This window comes from Ambystoma mexicanum, chromosome 3q, assembly GCF_040938575.1.
Source record: "Ambystoma mexicanum isolate Mex_15411 chromosome 3q, UKY_AmexF1_1, whole genome shotgun sequence".
Lineage (NCBI taxonomy): Eukaryota > Metazoa > Chordata > Amphibia > Caudata > Ambystomatidae > Ambystoma > Ambystoma mexicanum.
The window spans coordinates 370,732,330-370,750,828 of NC_090926.1; the positions used below are offsets into that span (position 1 = coordinate 370,732,330).

At 47.1% G+C, this 18,499-nt stretch overlaps 1 long non-coding RNA gene across 1 annotated transcript in view; it reads left to right on the plus strand.

Annotated features, from left to right (window-relative positions):
- The window catches only part of LOC138582582 (uncharacterized), a 152,818-nt gene extending 135,817 nt beyond the window's left edge, over window positions 1–17,001 (plus strand). Inside the window, exon 2 of the long non-coding RNA XR_011305046.1 lies at window positions 15,466–17,001. This is a non-coding gene — a long non-coding RNA (uncharacterized lncRNA). The remainder of the gene's footprint in view (window positions 1–15,465) is intronic.
- The last annotated feature ends 1,498 nt before the right edge of the window (window positions 17,002–18,499 follow it).

Consider the following 18,499-nt stretch of genomic DNA (forward strand, 5'->3'; position numbering starts at 1 on the left):
AGTCAGAGATGAGAGAAGGAGAAGAAGTGGCAGAAGGGAGCCTGAAAATGAGCGGAGTGTCATCCGTATAGCATTGAAAGTTGGAGCAGAGAGTGGCAAAGCGGTGGGCAAGAAGTGCCAGGTATTGTTTGAACAGCCAGGAGAGAGGTTAGACCGGTGGGGAACACCACGGGTAGAGATAGAGATAGAGGAGAGGAAGGACCCAAGTTGGACCTGGGATAGTCGATCAGAGAGGAACGAAGTCAGCCAAGCCAGGGCCTTATCAGTGATACTCAGGTTATCATGGAGACGGTTGAGCAGGATGGCATGGTTGACCGTGTCAAAGGCAGAAGAGAGATCAAGTAGGATGAGGACACAGGGGGTGTTGGAATCAAGGTTGGAGAGCAGTCCTTCACAGATGTTCAGGAGAGCAGTTTCCGTGCTTCTGGCAGCTCTGAAGCCAGACTGATGGTCACGAAGACAACCAACAGATTCGGTGTGAATGTTAAGCTGGATATGGCCAGCTTTTCCAGGAGTTTGCCCAGGAAAGGAGTGATGGAGATTGCGCGATAGTTAGCAGGGCAGGAAGGGTCGGCAGAGGGTTTATTAAGAAGAGGGTGCACAAGGGAGTGCTTCAGGGGGGGATTCCAGTGGTGAAGGAGTGGTTGTAGAAGTCGGCCAGAGCAAGAGCCAGGGTGTCAATGTGGTCCTTGATGGTTTTGGAGGAACAGGGCAGAACCTGTTTTGACGAGACTTACACAGATTGGACTTGTCTAGAAACCTTGTCAGGGGAGAACAGGGGAAAGGTAGAGAAGGAGGGAGGAGAGGTGGCCGCAGAAGGGCCAGAGGAAGAGCAGGGAGTAGGGGGATGAGGGGAGAGAAAGAGAGAGAGAGGACAGGATGTCCTGAGTTTTTTTAGATGAAATGAGAAGCCAGGGGCGTGCAGTTGGCCTGGGAGGGGACAGGAGAGGTAGAGACTACAGCAGGATTGGCCAGCTCCTTGCAGATTTGAAAGAGTTTGGCCGAGTTGTTAGATTCCGCGGAGACGCAGGCTTGGATGTGGGCTCTCTTCTTGTGCGTACAGAGAGGCGGCAGGCCAGTTTGTCAGAGGATGTGCAGGAAGCATGCAATTTCCTCTTAGCCACCTTGCACTTCCGTTTAAGGGTGATGAGGTCTGAGTCGTACAAAGAGTTACACTTGGCTTTGGGTTTCATGCGGATCCTCATAACAGGGGCTAGTACATCAAGAGTGTCAGATATAGCAGAGTGGAGCATGGAAAGCGCTGTGTCAGGGTGTGAGTCAGCCAAAGGAGGACAGGGGGTGAGAAAGTGGCGGCGAAAGCCTCAACTGACACCCGCTTCATGGGTCGGATAACTGAGAAGGTAGGTGGCAGTGCTGGTGTTGGCTTAGCCTGAGGGGTAGAGAGGGTGGGATGGGAAGAAAGGAGAATGTGATCACTCCAGGAGAGAGGAGTGGTGAGAGGGATAGACAGGGGGAGGTCTGAAGAGATCAGAGCATCCAGAGTGTGCCCTGCAGAGTGAGTCAGACCAGAGGGGAGAATAGAAAGTGAGAGAGAGTTGCAGAGGTCAAGAAAGAGTCCAGTGGAGGGACAGGAAGCATCCAGGTGGATGTTGAAGTCTCCAAGAAGGAGGAGTTGAGTGGTGGAGACCAGTAGGGAAGAGGAGAGGTCAGCCCATTCAGAGAGGAAGCAGAGATCTGACCATCAGGGAGGAGAGTGTTGAAGCTCGTGACAGAGCTGGCCGTGAACCGTGTCTCAGTGAGACCGAGGCCATCGAGGTCAAGTTCCTTGAGGAGGCGGCAGATGTCAGACAGTGTTTGACAGCAGAGCGAGAGTTTAGAGTGGCAATATGGAGAAGGTTGCCATCCTTGAAAGACTACCGGGAAGGGGAACAAATCAGAGGTATGCCCTACGGAGGTATAGAAGCAGCCCGAGGAGGGCCAGAAGAAGGTGGAGAGGGCAAGGTAGCTCAGGAGGAGACGGCAGGTGGAGGCGTGGAAGCCGTGGAGAGGGGAGAGGGGACAGCAGGAGAATAAAGGAAATTGATGAGGCGTGGGAAGAGTCTATCAAAGAGGAGAAGGTTGGCCTGAGGGCCTTGGACCAAGACAGTGCCATTCAAGTAGACATTAATGATGACCTTAGAGGGGTGGAAGGAGGCCAGGGGGGTGCCGCCATTAATGGGGAAGGATGAGAAGGGAGAGAGCAGAGAGACCATTTGTACAGTCCGTAGGTCTGGCGAGGGAACGACAAAGATGATGTTAGTGAATGTTTGCCTGGAGGAGTCACTGGTATAGGTGTCACTGATAGGGAGGCCTGGGTTGGAGACCATGATGTCTTTTTTAAACTTCTTCCTACCAGATTTAGTGAGGAGAGCAGGATAGTCGATAGAGAAGCAGTTAGAAAAGATGGGCGAGACAGAGAACACCCTAGAGTAGGTAGGGAGAGGAGAGAAGGTGAAGGGAGTGGGATGGGGAAAACACTAGGGATGGACACAGGGGATGGTGCAAGCAGACGAGACAGGCAGAGCAGACGTGACAAGTTCACAATTGGGTAGGACGACTGGTGCTTAGATTTAAATACTTACACAATGCAGCTTTAAAAACAGGAGAAGAACACACCTTAGTTTGAGAATCCTGAATAGTGGGGAAAAGGCCTAGGTTTCACAGTGCAATTTTAAATACTTTCACAGTGCAGCTTTAAAAACAGGAGAAAAGACCCCTAAGTATGAGAGTCTGCTATATGGACAGGATATCAGGGTAGAGTGAGGTTCTAAAACCTAACCCGGGCAACTACTACCTTCCTCAGTCGATGCTGGTTGATGCCTGGCAACTGGCTTCCCCGGCTGATACCTGCAGACAAAATATGGAGCTGCCTCTGTAGGAGCGGCCATTTGCCTAGGTGGCCCTTATCCGCAGGGGCTGCGGGGCAGAGGACTGCCCAGGGAGGGTCAGTAATGGCTGGATGGAAAGCCAATGAGGGAAGGTGGCTGGGCTGGGAGGCAGGAGGGAGGGGAGCTGAAGACGGAGAGGGATTGGGAAATGGAGAGAGTGAAGCGTGGGGCAGGGGGCTCTGAAATGGCCAAAGAAGTGAATAAGGCCCCCGAGGGTCTTCAGTGCAGAACACACTGGCAAATGGCGAGCACGGAGCACATCCTGTTGTTAGACCCAGCAGCTCCTATATGGAAAGCCAATCGGGGGAGGTGGGCGCACTGGGAGGCGGCAGGGAGGGGAGCTGAAGCCAGAGTGAGATCGGGAAATGGAGAGGCTGAAGCGCTGCCCAAAGAAGTGAATAAGGCCCCCACAAGGGTCTTAGGCACAGGACACACACTCACCTGCTCTGCCGATGGCAAATAAACTATTGTATATTTTTATACTCACCTGTCTAACTAGAATCATTGGTGTTGCTCTGTGTGAACTTATTTTAGCCCTAGACCAGTCTCACGCCAATCCCGAGACTAAGCCTTGCGCTCTGCTACCTTATCTTTATTGGGTTTGGCTAAAAGAGTAGACCTTCCGGATCATATTATTGATAAATGCTCAGGTCATCATGATCGGCAGCATTTCTTCTAGGTGGCGTGGTCTATCTGGTTGCTGTTCAGATTTCTGGAAAATGCACTATGCTGCTGAGTGGTGTTGATGATTTGAGAAGAGCAAAGGCTAGGCTATTTATCGGTGACTAGTTTAAAGAGGCCAGGGGTGGAGCAACCAGGAATCATGAGTGCTTTAAATATTGTTGCATTTGTGATGATCCTTCCGATGGTGTCACTTCTCCCCAGAGTGGAGCCCCTTTTCATGAGGCTAGTGAGGTCAGGACACTAACCGATAGTCCCCCGGGTGCGGTGACATGCAGAAGGACCTCATGGGGGGAGACTCCCCTCTTGGGGACAAAGACACAAGTCTGGGACATGGCTCCTTTAACTCCCAACCCCACAGGGTTACAGCATTATCCCACCTGTCATTACATATGCCTAGATCTGAGACTATGTGTTACTGTAAGTTGTCAGACAACCTCACTTTGATGAATACTGGGACTAAGAAGAACTCAAGAATGCCACAGTCAAGCATAAAGATGTTAGACCAGCTGCTGTCAATCAAACTGACGTTATGCTGGGGTAGTCCCAGCTACTTAAACTAAACAGTAAAGACAGACCGAGAACACGACATCCAGAAGTGAAGTCGCGAGCTGGGAGGTCGCAAAAAAAGCCTGCTAGTTGGAAACAGGTCAATCAAAGGTTGTGACGAGTCAGCCGTGTGAAGTGATGGGATGGAACCGAGGGACTTGAGGTGAGTGTCTCATCAGTCCGCTGGGAGCCGACAACCCTGAAGTTGGGAGTCAGTGTGCTGGTGGCGTGACCTGTGGTGAGTGAACCATGCAGTCCGAGAACTATACTGAGACCACCAACAGTAACGGTCTGCAAAGTCATGCAGACCGAAGAAGGGTAGAAGAGAGTGAAAGAACGAACCCGCGACCCCTGGCGAAACCAGTGAAAAGTTCCCTGAGAGAAGGTGACAGGAAAAGTGGTATGTCCGGGAGGGGGCCGGGAAAACTTGAAAAAGCAGAAACAAGAAGACAAGAAAGAAGTAGATCATTTTGTGAGGCAACTTTCTGGGTGATTCGACAAGACTGTGATATTGAAGTGTAAAGAAGGACTCTGGGATCCTCTTCCTTGTCCCGGCGGGGGCAGTTTGCAGAAGGTTTGGAAAACACTGAAGTCAAGAAGGGCTAAGGGAGTATTTCCTGCATCCCCATGGTGGCAACTTGAAGGACAATGTTCAAGTAGAGATAAGAATAAATTCATGGAAGTAACTTAAAGAATTTATGAAAAACCTAAAATTGAAGTAACCCAGGAAAGCTTGTTCAAAACAGTGTAAACTAGGAGAAGGGAGTCATTCTCCTAGTCCCGGAAGAACTGTGAATCCTTTGTGAAACCTGAACTGTGAGAGACTTCTACCCAGAAGTAGGGGTTCATTCTCCTGGGTTGGCACATAAACTCTTCCATTAGCTTAGTGATTTGTGTTTCAAGTGACAGGGATAGAATAAGAGTTTTGACTAGAATGGTGCTCTTTTCTTTAGACACAACCGGCTTCCTGACTGGCTCGGGTTTTAGTTTTGTTGCGGTAGGGATTCCACCTCTGGTTAGGGATAGATAGGATTACTATTTTGTGTTACATAAATGTTTGTAACCAATACCTTCACTTGGCCAGACTCCTCATTCCAGGTCGCCACAAATGGTACCACATAGTGATAGAGGTTACATCATATACATCATCAACAATGAGAACGTCTGGGTATAGTGGGGTGCCAATGCTTCTTGGGAGCATCTGTTTTATGTCTCTGGCTGAGTCTTCTGGCTCTTCTATTGACACATGATCTGAGCAGTAAAGTTGAATGGTGGCCTCATATTGGGTGCATGTTGCTTTGTAGTTGGTTAACGCAATGATTGGTTTTAGTCTTCGTTGTTTTCAGTGGATCTGCATTCAGGCGTGGGTCAATTGCAGTGCTTGGTTAGGTTGTTTAGGAAATGTGTGAGGTTTGATATTGACTTTGAAGAATTATCTCTGCAGTGGATGCTGAAACCATGAAGGAAGATGTTGTCATCCGAGTCCATGGTTTGTTTTTAATTCGCTCTATACATTGTTCTACAAACAATATGTTTTTATTTGGGGGTTCACAAATAATTTCGATTTAGGAAGGTGCCCCTTCTGCTGAAGAGAGTAAATAGTCAATTACTATTGGCAGAAAGTTTTGAACAAGCAGAGGTGTTCTGTGGATCATGTTTCCCTTCCACAGGTTCTTTCTCATTAGTCAAATTGATTATGGAGAAACCATCTAGCAGCAGGGAACCTATTGTAATGTGGGGGTTTAGTTCAACATGGGTTCATTAAACATGAGGAGATGAGGTTGTAATCTTGTGGCCATCTGCTAGTTCAGTTTGATGGAATCAACCTGTGGCTTTCCTGGGATCAGTAAATAAGGGCTGTTGTGGAGGCTATTTGAGGTGCTTCTCTGGATAGTTGTGTTTACATTATGTTACTTAATTGAACTCATCAAGAGGCAGCCAGTATGGCAATGGGTGTGGAATTGTAAAGGTTGGTTCAGTTTGCTCCTCTTTGTTCAATCTATCATTCCTCAATTCACATCCTGTGTGTCCTCTCCCGAGCGATTCTATCTCTTCGGCTTTTCATCTAGTACTGTGATTGTCCTTTGAAGCCCGTCTACTTTTGAACTTTCTCTGTATTGTTTTCAAATGTCTTCTAGGTTTAGCACATCCTTATCTATCTTCTCTAATCTCGGTTTAATCTCCACCTCACACTCTTCGGACTCAGTCTGTTTTTCTCTTATCTGTTCCTTGACCTCAAAGTGCTTCTTCTCTTTTTTGCTCTTTCTCCCTACTTGCACCGGAGCACCGGAATGCTCTCCCTCGTTACCTGCGGTCTTTATCCTCATTTTTTCCTCTTTTTAAATCTTGTCTGAAGGACCATCTTCTCTCTGCCTGAGCTGTTTATTTGACATTTACATATTCATTATACCGTTTGGTTTCTATGTACAGCTCTTAGCCCTATATTAATACAATAAAAATACAAAAATACAAAATGTATGTGGCTTGGGTGCTGTCATCTATATATGAGCCTCAAGAGTCAGCTCTGCCTCCCCTGGAGTGGGAGGTGCCTTCATCCTGTAGCTGACTTCCTTGTTTTGGAAACAAAAGTTTGTTTTATGTTCTTGAGCTTCTGTATCTTGAATGGTTTGGTAGGGGCTGTAGTGGGGTTCTGGGGTAAGGTGCAGAATTTGCTTTACGGTATCCTTTGGTTGGTTGGGGTCAAGAACATGACCTCTCCACAAGTAACTTGACATTAAGAGTATGTTGTTTTGTGTTGGGAAGGAGGGAGTTGTGTGCATTAGGAGATTACTGAATTTTGTTTGGCTTATCGCGCCCATTGGGGTCCCGGCTTAGTTTCATGTCTTCCTTCATTCTGTGGTGGCTATTCATGAAAACAATTTTAGAAAACGCAGTCTTAGGTAGCATTTCTCAAATGTATGAGTGGACACAAGGTAGACACGTGTGACCGGCATGGTCATGATGGAAATGGTAGTTGCCTGGTTGCAGCATGTCAATGGAAATGTTTTTGAAAGGCTCATCTAATGCAGTTTTAGTTGATCATAAATCTAGGAGATGTGAGTTCTAACAATGGCTTCCCCACGTGATCAAACTGTGAGTACCTGGAGAATGACTTCAGCTCAATGTGCATCTTATCATTCATCAAACAAAAGCTTGGAAGTGCTTAGAAACAACCTCCTCTTTCAGGTCCAGCAGAGCGCCTGGATGGCATGGAAATGCCAGCAGTGTACGGTAAAAATCCCAGTAACATAACATAACATAACATAACATAACATGTGGACACTCTCATTTATATCCGAATTTGCTGAGTGACAACCCCTTTGCCATAAACTGGGTCTTGGGCAGGAGTACACAACTTGTTTTGAGGATGGCCCAAAGTATGGTAAAATACCTTTGCCCAAGGGTTCTCCTTTATATTTATCTGACCAACGCCATCAGAGAGGTTAGCAGTAATTGTGATACCTCCTACCCGTGGAGGAGCGTACCTGAAGTGAAGCGCCACACACCAGGCCAGGCTATGAGTCAGTCCGCGCATGCAGCGGGGCAGTCAGAGCTGTGGTTCCAAGAGTGAGGTATCAATGGGGCTTCAGACCAAAGTTTGAGGCACATTTCGAACTGCAGTGGGAGGGGTGGAGACACTGTCTAGACTTCAAGGTGTGGTGGAAGTGGCAGTCTTGGCTGCAGAGTAGGTGTGCATTGCAGCATGGGCAGCAGAATTCAATGCGAAGTACATAGCTGGGTCTGGAGTGAGGGAGGCCCTCCCTGGCTCGCTGAGGCACAGTCCATTTTGGAGGGCAATATGTTGGGTGCATCTTGTATAATGGACTATCTGGGCTGTGTAGCAGAATGTGAGGCACAGTATAGGTGGCAGCAGGGCAAAGCCTGAGGTGGAGTCTGGTTTCCAGGGCAAGATGTGAAGCAGTGCCTGGGAGGCAGTGTAGGTTTTCCGACCTAGCCTGTTATGCTAGCTGAATGGTGGCGTGCGTTGTTTCTGCAATGCAAGATGCAAGGTGCAGCCTCTTCTGCGAGCAAACATGTGAAGCATAGTCTGGGCTGCAAGCTAAGGATTGAGGTATGCACTTTCCTGAAGGCTGAGTATTAATGTATGATCTGATCTGCATAGCAAACTGTTAGGCATAGACTTAGCTGCAGGGCCTGACCTCCAGAGTAGAGTGTGAGGAACAGCTTGTGCTGCGGGGAGAGGCGTGAGGCTCAGTGCTGGCTGCAGGCAAAGTCTGGGTTGCAGGGTAAAGGTTGGGGATGTGTCTGGGTGCAATCAGGGTGGCCATGCCAAGTGTGAAACGCCCCCTGTGCTGCAGGGCACGGTATGTCATGCAGTGTGAGCTGATGGACAGGATGTGAGGTAAAGACGGAGATACAGTGTGCAGAGGAGGTGCATCATTTTGAGGTGGAGGGTACAGTGTGAAGTGCATTTTTGGTAAGACAGCAAATTGGGAATTCATGAAGTGAGAGCCATTCTGCTACCAACACGCCTGTCTGAGACAGTGATTCTAGGTCCATAGGGGGGATTTATATTGGACATAGACTCTCCTCACACCGTCCCCCAATAATTTCTGAGTAACATTGAAAAGGCAAGTCTACTTCAGGCTGCAGGATGGCTTTCACCAAATATGCCGGTGTCCACTTGCCCATGCAGCAGGTGTTGTCGCCACACATTCCGGGGTCCAGCCATGCAGACTCTGTGGTCTGACCACACTGTTCATGCGTTCAGGGGTTTGGCCATGTTTTTAGGAGCCTGGCCATTCAGTGTGGGGTCCAACCTTGAAGTCAGGGTCAGGCGCCCAGACATTGACTCAGGGGTCCTAGCATGCAGTCATGGATCCAATCATCCATTTAAGTTCTGGTTATGTAGTTAGGGGCTTACATGTAGTCAGGGGTCTAATTGCAGCCGGGTGTCCAGTCATGGGGTCCAGAAATATGGAGGTGCATCCATCCAAACAATGAAGGGTCTATGCATGTTGCCAGTGGTGCTGAGATACCGCGAGGCATCCTGCTGTTTAGCCAGGGGTTTGGTATTTGAGGAGGCACGCTTTGGGATCTAGGGGTCTAGCAATGGCCAGTGACTTTCAGTCAGTCAATACCACCCATTTAAATGTAAAAACTCACCGAGCCAGGCAGGCGTGCAAAAACAGGTAGTGAAGCGGTCCACAGTGGTGCAAAGCAGAAAGAGCCCCTGGGCGACCCCGTTGTCGTGCACCAGCCAGGCGGGGGCCAGCAGGGACACCGTGTAGAGAATACACTCCACTGAGGCTAGTATGACGACCACCTGGGCGCGCTGCTTCATGCTGGCCACCTTGGAAAGAAGTGGCAGATGTTCCAGTGTGCGCTGTGTGAACCCTCTCACATCTGGCAAGTGTGGTCCTTAGAATGCCCTAACAGCCCAATGCATTAGCAAAGACTCACACCTTTCTGTCCAAGCCCTGAAGGATTGGCGTTAAGGTTATTTTTTATAGTACTAATTTAAGAAGCTCCTCCAGGAAGCTCATCCAATGAGAATAGTACGGCTAGTGGCTATTTCCCAGCCACTCACCATGGCCCTTCATTTGTAATAACTCCTGAGAACAGTCCTGGTGGTGTTTGCGAATCCTGCTTTGGGTAAAGCACTCCTTGTGTTCGGCGTTTAGATTCTTATGGTCGCTTTGAAAGGTCTTTCACACATGTGGCAAAGGTTCCTACATAGTTCTGACACCGGCTTTCAATGCTTCTACGGTTATAATGCACCCCTGGTGAGGACTCATTGGTTACAACACTCAGTGAGAAGGACCTCCTTGTTACTCTATGACCATCTTAGATCGTGTTCAAGGTTTTAAGACCATCCATTTAGATTGGTCCTTTGGCTAATAGTTGGTGGGACGGTTCCTCGTGTTCGTGTACCGCTCACTGGAAGCACGTTTGAGGGTGTCACCCCCAGAGCTATGCCAATGTTCTCTTTATCTCAATTCTGGGGTCGCGTTGCCACGGTTATCTCCGTTCGCCGTCACGGTGCCTCTTTGGAAAGCCTTTGGAGTCTCACCTCGTGAACCCGTCCTGTTTAGAGCTTTCCGGGCACCGCCGGGTAGGACCAATCCCCTCCCGCCTCCTGTTGCTTCCAAGGGCTTGTCAACAGACAGAGAGGAAGTCTGCAACCAGGCTGCTAGCGTGGGGGCAAGGGGCACGGCAACTATTATTACAGCCACCCTAGATTCCTGATGTCCCGACTCGAGATCCCAAACACGCTGCCTCTCATCCCAGGGACAACTCCATCTCCGCGAGGTAGTTCTGAGGCGACCGCAGATGCTTATTCATCTGCCCTCACAGTGCCACCTTCGAATGCCCATCACCTTGCCTCCGAGGAGGGGGTTGGGGAGTCTGGGGTCGGTGCAACCATGATACAGGCAGCGGGGTTTTATCCTTCTGGTCCAGACTGCTTGCCCGGCGATAAGGCAATCGGGCATTGTGCGCCAGAATAAAGGGATCACTGTGTGTGTTTGTATTGAATTTCACGCATGAACACATGTGCAGTTTCTTTTTTTTGTCAAAACATATCCTTAATCATTGGTTAGATAACGCGGAAGCCCGAGGCAAACTGTTCAGCCTTTTATCCTTCTAACGTCATTGGCAATAACATTGAGATGGAATAATAACATCACCCCATTTACAGAGTCTCAAAGCTGCACGTTCTGACCAAATGCTTTTTCAATACAGTTATTTTGTGTACCGGATCCAGACTTCTTGGGCAAACCCTCCAAATGTAAACAGTGCGTAATTGTGTCTGTTCTGTGGCAGAAGCAGCTAGCTCTTGGAGCATAAGGCGACTGAGGGCGACTCCTGAGTGGGCACCAGCATTCGAATTGAGCCAAGGACAATGATACTTCGTGAGCATTTTTAGTGGATGGGCATTAAACGTTTACCCCGAATTAAGATGACAAAGTGAGTATAAAAGCAAGTCACTATATGGATTTAGAGGGTTCTCCCCTTGAGAAATTTAGTAAAATAATTAATTTAAATGGGGCATTTTGCATCACCATTAAAAAAAAATGTGTTAAAAACCATATTGTTTACAATCTGTTCAGTAGGGGAACACCTGAAAAAAAATCCAGTAGACACCAACAGTACACATGACCATTTTGCAACATTTTCATGATGATACCCCCACAATATATGTCACCATTGCCATTGTAAAGCACGTTCATAGCAGCTTTGGTCACACTATGGGCCTCATTACACGGATGGCGATGAACCATGGCGCTATTGGCGCCATGGTTCATGCCGGTAAAATACCAGCACCGCCTTGGTGGAATTACCGCCCTATTCCAAGGTTGGCGGGGCGGTAATTCCCCCTTCCCCATTCCCATTTTTGCCCCACAGGGCTCTATGGGAATGGGGAAGGCGCTAATTACGGTACCGCAAATTGCGGTACCGTAATTAGCTCCCTGGTCCCTTTGCGGGTTGGTTTTTAAAGCCTGCAAAAAGCAGGTGTTAATTTCCCCAACCCGCAAAGGGACCTCGTAGTAAGGCGGTAAGGATTTACCAATACCGGTACCGGTAAACCCTTACCGTCATCCGTGTATGTCAGTGTTTCCACTATAAAAACCCATGCAGCTGCACACACATTATATGCCAGCATTCCCACTGTAAAACAGGTTCAGGAGGCTTTACCCACAATATATGTCGGCAGTGCCACTGTAACATGCTTTCATGATGTTGTGCTCACAATAAATCAAAACAAAAGAAATGATGACTAAAAGGTTTTGAATTTATCTTAACCTATGCACAACCTTCCAGACCATCATTCTTCAGCCTGCTAATCCATCACAGAATGGAGAAAGACTGTATCCAAAGCAGGTTTTGTTCGACCCCAAAAAGGGGCAATCCAGCCTCAACTGCTTGGTCACATCCGTTCTGTATGAAACCACAAGGAACCACAGACATGTCTCAGCCTCATTGGGAAGTGACAGCTGGAAGATTTAGAATTATTGTTAATGTCTGGCATAGCTCTGGGCAAACCTCCAGACCATCATTCTTCAGCCTGCCAAGACATTACAGAAAGGGCAAAGAACATGTGCAAATCAGAGGTGGTCCCACCCCAAAAGGGTACGTACATCCCAAAGTGCTTGATGATATACCTGCTGCATGAGACCTTAAGCAGTACCAGGCATGTTTTGGCAAGGATACAGATAAGATACAATTGGTCATGGGGAAGGTTGTCCAGAGCTTTGCCAGTGTTTCAGATTAATTCAAAACCTTGCACCCATCACATTTCTGGATATAGTTTGTCTCCCTAAGTGAGAGAGACATGGGTCGTTTGCTCACTCTGCCATTGAAAACTAAGCTTCATTTCACTGATGAGGCCCAACAAGGCTGAAACATATCTAGGGTTGCTTGTGTTTCCATGCAGAGGGGATATGGCCTAGCGGTTTGGGCCGGTCTTCTCCCATTGATGGCACTTTTATACTGATTTGCATATGGCTTGCCCCCTTCTCCCATTGCAAAAAGGGGCTAAAAATGGTGGGGTGGAAGGTTGCCCAGCTCTAGATCAGTCGTTAAGATTTGTTTAAAACCTTCCACCTATTACATTTCTGGATAAGGTTTCTGCTCACAATATATGTCAGAATTCCCACTGTAAAACATGTTCACAATGTCGCACAAACGATATATATGCCAGCACTCTCACTCTAATGTACTTTCATGATGCCTGTATGAACAATAAACACCCGAAATAAATGCCATTTCCTGATGCTGAACTCACAGTGTCTGTCAGCATTCCCACTATAAAACACTTTCATGGTGCTGGGCCCACAATATATGTCAGCATTGCTATGTAAAATGCTTTCATGATGCTGCTGCAATAATATACAAGCCAGTATTGCCACAGTAAAACACAAGATGCTGCACTCAAAATGTTTGCAAGTGTTAGAAAAAATGTCCCTTAGGTGCAATTTACCTTCCATTTGTGAACCCCCTAAACCTTTTGCTTGTGTTTGGCTTACTTAACTGACTTTTTCCAGTGGAGCACAGCATTCAGCTGCACTCATCTGGGCTTTCACTCATTTGTTATGGGGAAACGGACACATCCTTCAGGCTGTCAGTACTGGGACACTATGTTTCCCTTAGTCTTTGACTATGTTGCAATTTCTTGGTAACTTTTTATCTATGTACCAAGTACCTTGCAGTAACACCATAGGGGCCCTTTTGTTTTATGGCCCTAGCCACGCTCTAAGGATTTGCTGGTGTTTGTACAAGTGTGACTAGGATGAACTGGTGGCAGCAGTTTGCTTTTAAAGTATTTTTACTTCATTTCTATGGACCATACCGCATTTACCGCGTTTGACCGAAGACTGTGGCCAGTGCCGAAAATGGCTGTGCCACAAAGTCTTTTGTTCTGTCCTTTGGCCATTTTGTCCCTTTGCCTTCGGCCGGTTGAGAGACCTTGGTATTCCTTATTTGGGCATGCAGCCTCCAGCGAAAACCTCATCTTTTGCAGGCTCCGGCGTGTCACGTGTGCTAGTGCCCAGGAAGAAGGTTGGGTCTGCCTGGTCCCAATCCACACTACAGGTGCCAGCATGCCTAGTAGGACTGAATGACTCGATCCACCATGGGCCACGATTGGATCCACCATGGGCCACGATTGACCCACGCCTGGTGTGCATGCAAGAGAGCAGATCTTCCATTGGTTATCCTAGATTTGGGCACGAGATGAATCTTGGATAAGAGAAGGGGCTCTGCATCCATTCCAGGTCGATCACCTAAAGTTCACACCAAACTACAGAATGAGCCAAGTATCCTGAATGAAAGAGCAGACTCTTGGAGCTGCCGGAGACGTGATGCAAGGTTTGGCACCCTGATCCCGCTGATGGTCCAACTGACCCCTGCTTTTATATCATACCAAGAAGGCCTGCAAGGGCACTTTGACTCTTTGGAGTAGTGGGCCAACTACTCTTGGCATCTCCTGTTTACCCTTTCAAAGAACATCTTCAAAAGTGTTCCTGGGCCATGCAACAAACTGAGCAGCTCAAACCTGGATTATTGTATAGGAGCACTGCCATCCTGAGTTGAGACTCGAAACTTTGGGCATTGATTACTTGTGGTCCTGGGCCCTCTCCTGCCAACACTGGTGATCCTAGCTCCTCTGGGTGGTGATTTACAATCCCTACCCAGTCACTGACTTTGACACTTTATCTAACCTAACCACTAAAGAATCCCAACATCTTCAGCCCTACTACAACTACCATGAAAGCATTTGCGGTCCCTGTGTCACCCCTCTGTCGTGACTGTCACTGTAAGTGCCTGCAGACCTGTCCACCATGTCCTGAGATGTGTTGCACCGGAACTATCCTTCTCCTTTCTTCGAGAGCTGAGTAAAGGCTACAGTCCTGCCACAGACGCTTTTACCGTCCCACAGCCGCTGTGAGCCGGAGCGTCATGTAACTGCAGGGGTCTAACCTATTAGCGAAGTGGACTAGGTAGCAAAGTTTGGTCCGGACTGTGTGACGGTCGGTGAGTACTTGCGTCAGTTACCGGTGGCCCCCTGGCACATCCATCTGTTTTTATGCACGAAAATAGCTCAAAAGATACTCGCCTTAGCTGGGCTAGCCTGCACTCCCCAGCTGTTCCCGAACTCCGAAAGTTGCTTTATCTGCAAGGGTAGACTCTTCTCAAGAAGTATGGCTTTATTTTTCATCCCCTCAACCCCCTTCCTGAACAGCTACAGTTCTCTGAAGAGAACTCGCTTTTCGCTTTATGCATGACTGCGTTGTTAACGCACTGCTGTACTTTGAGCATAAAGCTCCTCACTTCTTAGGGCTGGACTGCATAAGATAGGGTATGACTTCGAAGAACTGCCTAAATGGGATATCTTGTGTTACATGTACCTCTTCTGTTGTAGGTTGTGGTTATTTTCTCCCCTTCCATCAGGATTAGGCTAAACGCATTTTTGTACATATGTTACCTAGTGAAAAATGTGTGTGGTAACTGTTTTATTATTACTGTGGTTTATTTGTGTTTAGTTATAAGGCCTATAATATATGTATTTTTGATATACACCTGTCTAAGAGTAATCTGTAGCGTTTTACTGTGTGTGCTCATTGTGGGCTTTCGGTCACTCTCACCCCTCCTGAGACTTAGCCTTGACTCTAGGAGGCAGGAATGTTCAGAAAATGTATAAATGTCGTTTTTCTAGGAGGCAGGGATGTTCTAAAAATAAGATAAATGAGGTTTGTTTAGAAGGAAGGAGAATTTTGTCAGAATACGCAAACAAGGTTTTTAAGGGGATGGGTTGACAGGAAATGTACTGATAATAGAGACATACTTATTTTACAAAGGAAACTCATTCAGTTTTATATTACAGATGGACAATGAGGGACCTGTATTCCTCAGAGGATTGAAATCGAACCACAAGAGGAGAGAGAAGTCACAGAAGAACCCAATGAAAGGCCCTGTTCGAATAACCATTTTGGCTAAATGTTCCTGCAAAAGACTCCCCCATCCTTGTGTTGCCCTGCTAAAATGCCCCCTCTTGTTGACATTTAATGGAAATACAACTAATGCTTTGTGGAAAAAAGAGGGCCTAAAAATTGAAAGGACTGGCGTTGAATTGAAGGCCCAAGAACTTGCTGCAAAACAGCTAAAAAAAGAGGACAAATTCAAAAGGACAGACGGTCCAGACGGTCCGCGCATGCCAAACCGAGATGAGTCGGGTGGAAAAATGTGAGAGTTGAAGATGTATTGATGAGAAGAAAAATATACGTTGAACTCTGAAAATAGGCATGGGCAAGACAATTGGAGCAAGGAAAAGATGTCGTGGGGTTGGGAGTAGCAGAAAGGGTGTGGACAATGAGCCACGATATGGCCAAAATGAATGATGACAAATGGGCTAATGGGTTACCTCAAAGACTGACCAAACTCTTGAGTTTTAGTGCCTGTAAAATTATCTGAGGCATATAGTTCTTTTAAAGTAAACTAGGGAATGGAGGTAGGGCTTAAATAAAAAATAAAATACAATTAGTTTTAGGGAAACATACATGTTTAGACTAGGAGAGTATAATGTGTTAGTACTGACGTTGTAGAAATGTGTTAGGATACCTCCTAGATTAAAGTAAATTGTCTATAGAAAAGGGTGATTAGGTCAGAAAAGTGTAGGTACATTAAACATTAAGGAGGGAGGACATGGGTGTAGTTGTAAGTATTGAGTAGATGACTATCCCCTCCGCCTAAAACAGAATGTAGTTGAGATAGACCCACTCCCCCTCAAACCGAACATAGATAACTTGGTGGGGTAATCAATGACTTTAAATGTTATAGAAATCAGAATTGTAGTGCATTACAGAGAAGCGCTTTAAAGAACCATGCATGTTTATGAGGTTAAAATGTCTTGAATGATAGAAAGTTTGTTAAGTGGTACATGCTAAGTATACTTTACTAAAAAACTAGACTTGAATCGGACCAGGTATCAAAATATGACCAGAAATAGGGTGATCCACCATTTTGTGATAAGTAAGGCATGGTCAGGCGATTCCTAAAATGGTGGATTGCTGTGAGTCATGGTGACACCAGTGGAGATCTTTTGTTATAAAGAGTTCATGTAGGGGACAAAAGGTGGGGGGAATGAGTAGTTAGAACCGGTTTAGATTACCTCTGAGTGGCAGATAGGCTGGCGAATCACAAGTAGGAAGAGGAACACCACATTGATCATGCCATATCATGCCATATAAATCAGCGAATCACAGACTAGAAAGGGGTTGCACCTGTGACCAGACCATTACCTCACCTCCCTGGATGTGTACATAAGGATGGGTGAGCCTAGTAATCGTAGCAGAGTTCCAGAGATGCCCTTGCTGTATGATGTGCCTGTTGGAAGAAATAAAAACCTGATGACTTCTTGAAACCAGTCTGCGTGTCTTGCTTGCTCAAGTGTTTCTTCCTGATCCCAAGAAAGGTCAAGGGCTGACGGTGGGGTGGTTGGACCATCCAAAACAGTTCCCCTGTTCCACTTAACTAGGGTGGCCTCCTAAACTTCTGCCCACCAGGTCAGAGTTTAGAAATCCATCTTAACTGTCAGCATTCTCACTAAAGCATTTTCATGAGACAGTCCTGTGCTACCCAGGAAACAGAGGAGGAGGAGCACCCTCCCCCTGGTACCGCCTGTCTATGCCACTGGTTGTTTGCGCGTAATGAGATGGAGGTGCTAGTGCAGTACCCTATAGTGAGCTATTGACACAGTGCTTAACTTAGTGGGTGGAGGGGGATGACATATGTAGCACACATTTTGTTATGAGGCCACTAGAAGTGCTGTCCATACATTGCCAGCACCACTCACTTTTAGTAGTTCCCACAGTGCCACCACTCTTGAGACCACCTAACTGGCGTGTGGTCTAGTGGACTGACTGGGGAGTGGGAAGGCAGGCATAACAAGGGTCTGTGGAGCAGGAAGTGGGCTTTACATTTGAAATAGCCAACATTAGTTTAGCTAAAGTTCGACAAACATTTCAGCATAACTAAAAGCAGTATGAGAGCTAGGCTGCGTGCCCATTTTCAATGAAGTGCATCACAATGACATGCAGAGGGCATAAACCCCCTTTAGAAAGTGCATCATGATGTGTCCCAGACACACACCATTATCGCTAAAGTGGGACTCGTTTAGAGAAGCTGATGGATCCTCTTTTTTTGCATCACTTTAAAAACCCTGTTTATAATCAAAAGTCGCATGTTTCCTCTTTGGACTGTCCTGCATTTCTATCATCCTTATCAGATGCTTTTTTCGACACTACACATTGGACCAACTTTCAGAGCCAGATTCGTGCATGTGGAGGGGAGATGGCATTAAGTGCTTTCTACAAGGCCCTGTAGTGGATGGGGTCCAAAATAACACAGCTCTTTTAATGGGATGTGGTCCTTTTATATTTTTCATGCCATGTAGTAATCTTTAATTGTTATGCAGAAAGGACCCCCTCCACCAAGGCCATCACCCCTTTTCCTGTCTGTATTTTACTTTGGAACACTTTCTTTGTACTCCCACAACAGATGGCCCTTGGCATGTGCTGTCCCTACACACATGTGTGGTAATATGAAGAGAAGGCTTCCTCTCCAGTTGCTCATTCATGAACATTCTCACCACAGGCCTCATATGGATGGATCAAACCCTCCTCCCAGTACCCATAGCTGGACCTGCTAGCTGCCTAGCTCTGAAGACATCTAGTGGTGTGTACTAGGGACCGGGTTACATCCCTGCGCTAGCTGAAGATGGTCCTGGGGTAGTGTAGGAAGGAGTCCCTGGTCATCTCTACTTAGTCCCTGCCACATGGCAGGGGAAAGCCACATTTGGCCTCTTAAATGGGAAGCGAGATACACAGGGAATCAATGTTATCAAGTTCTTCGCAATCTCA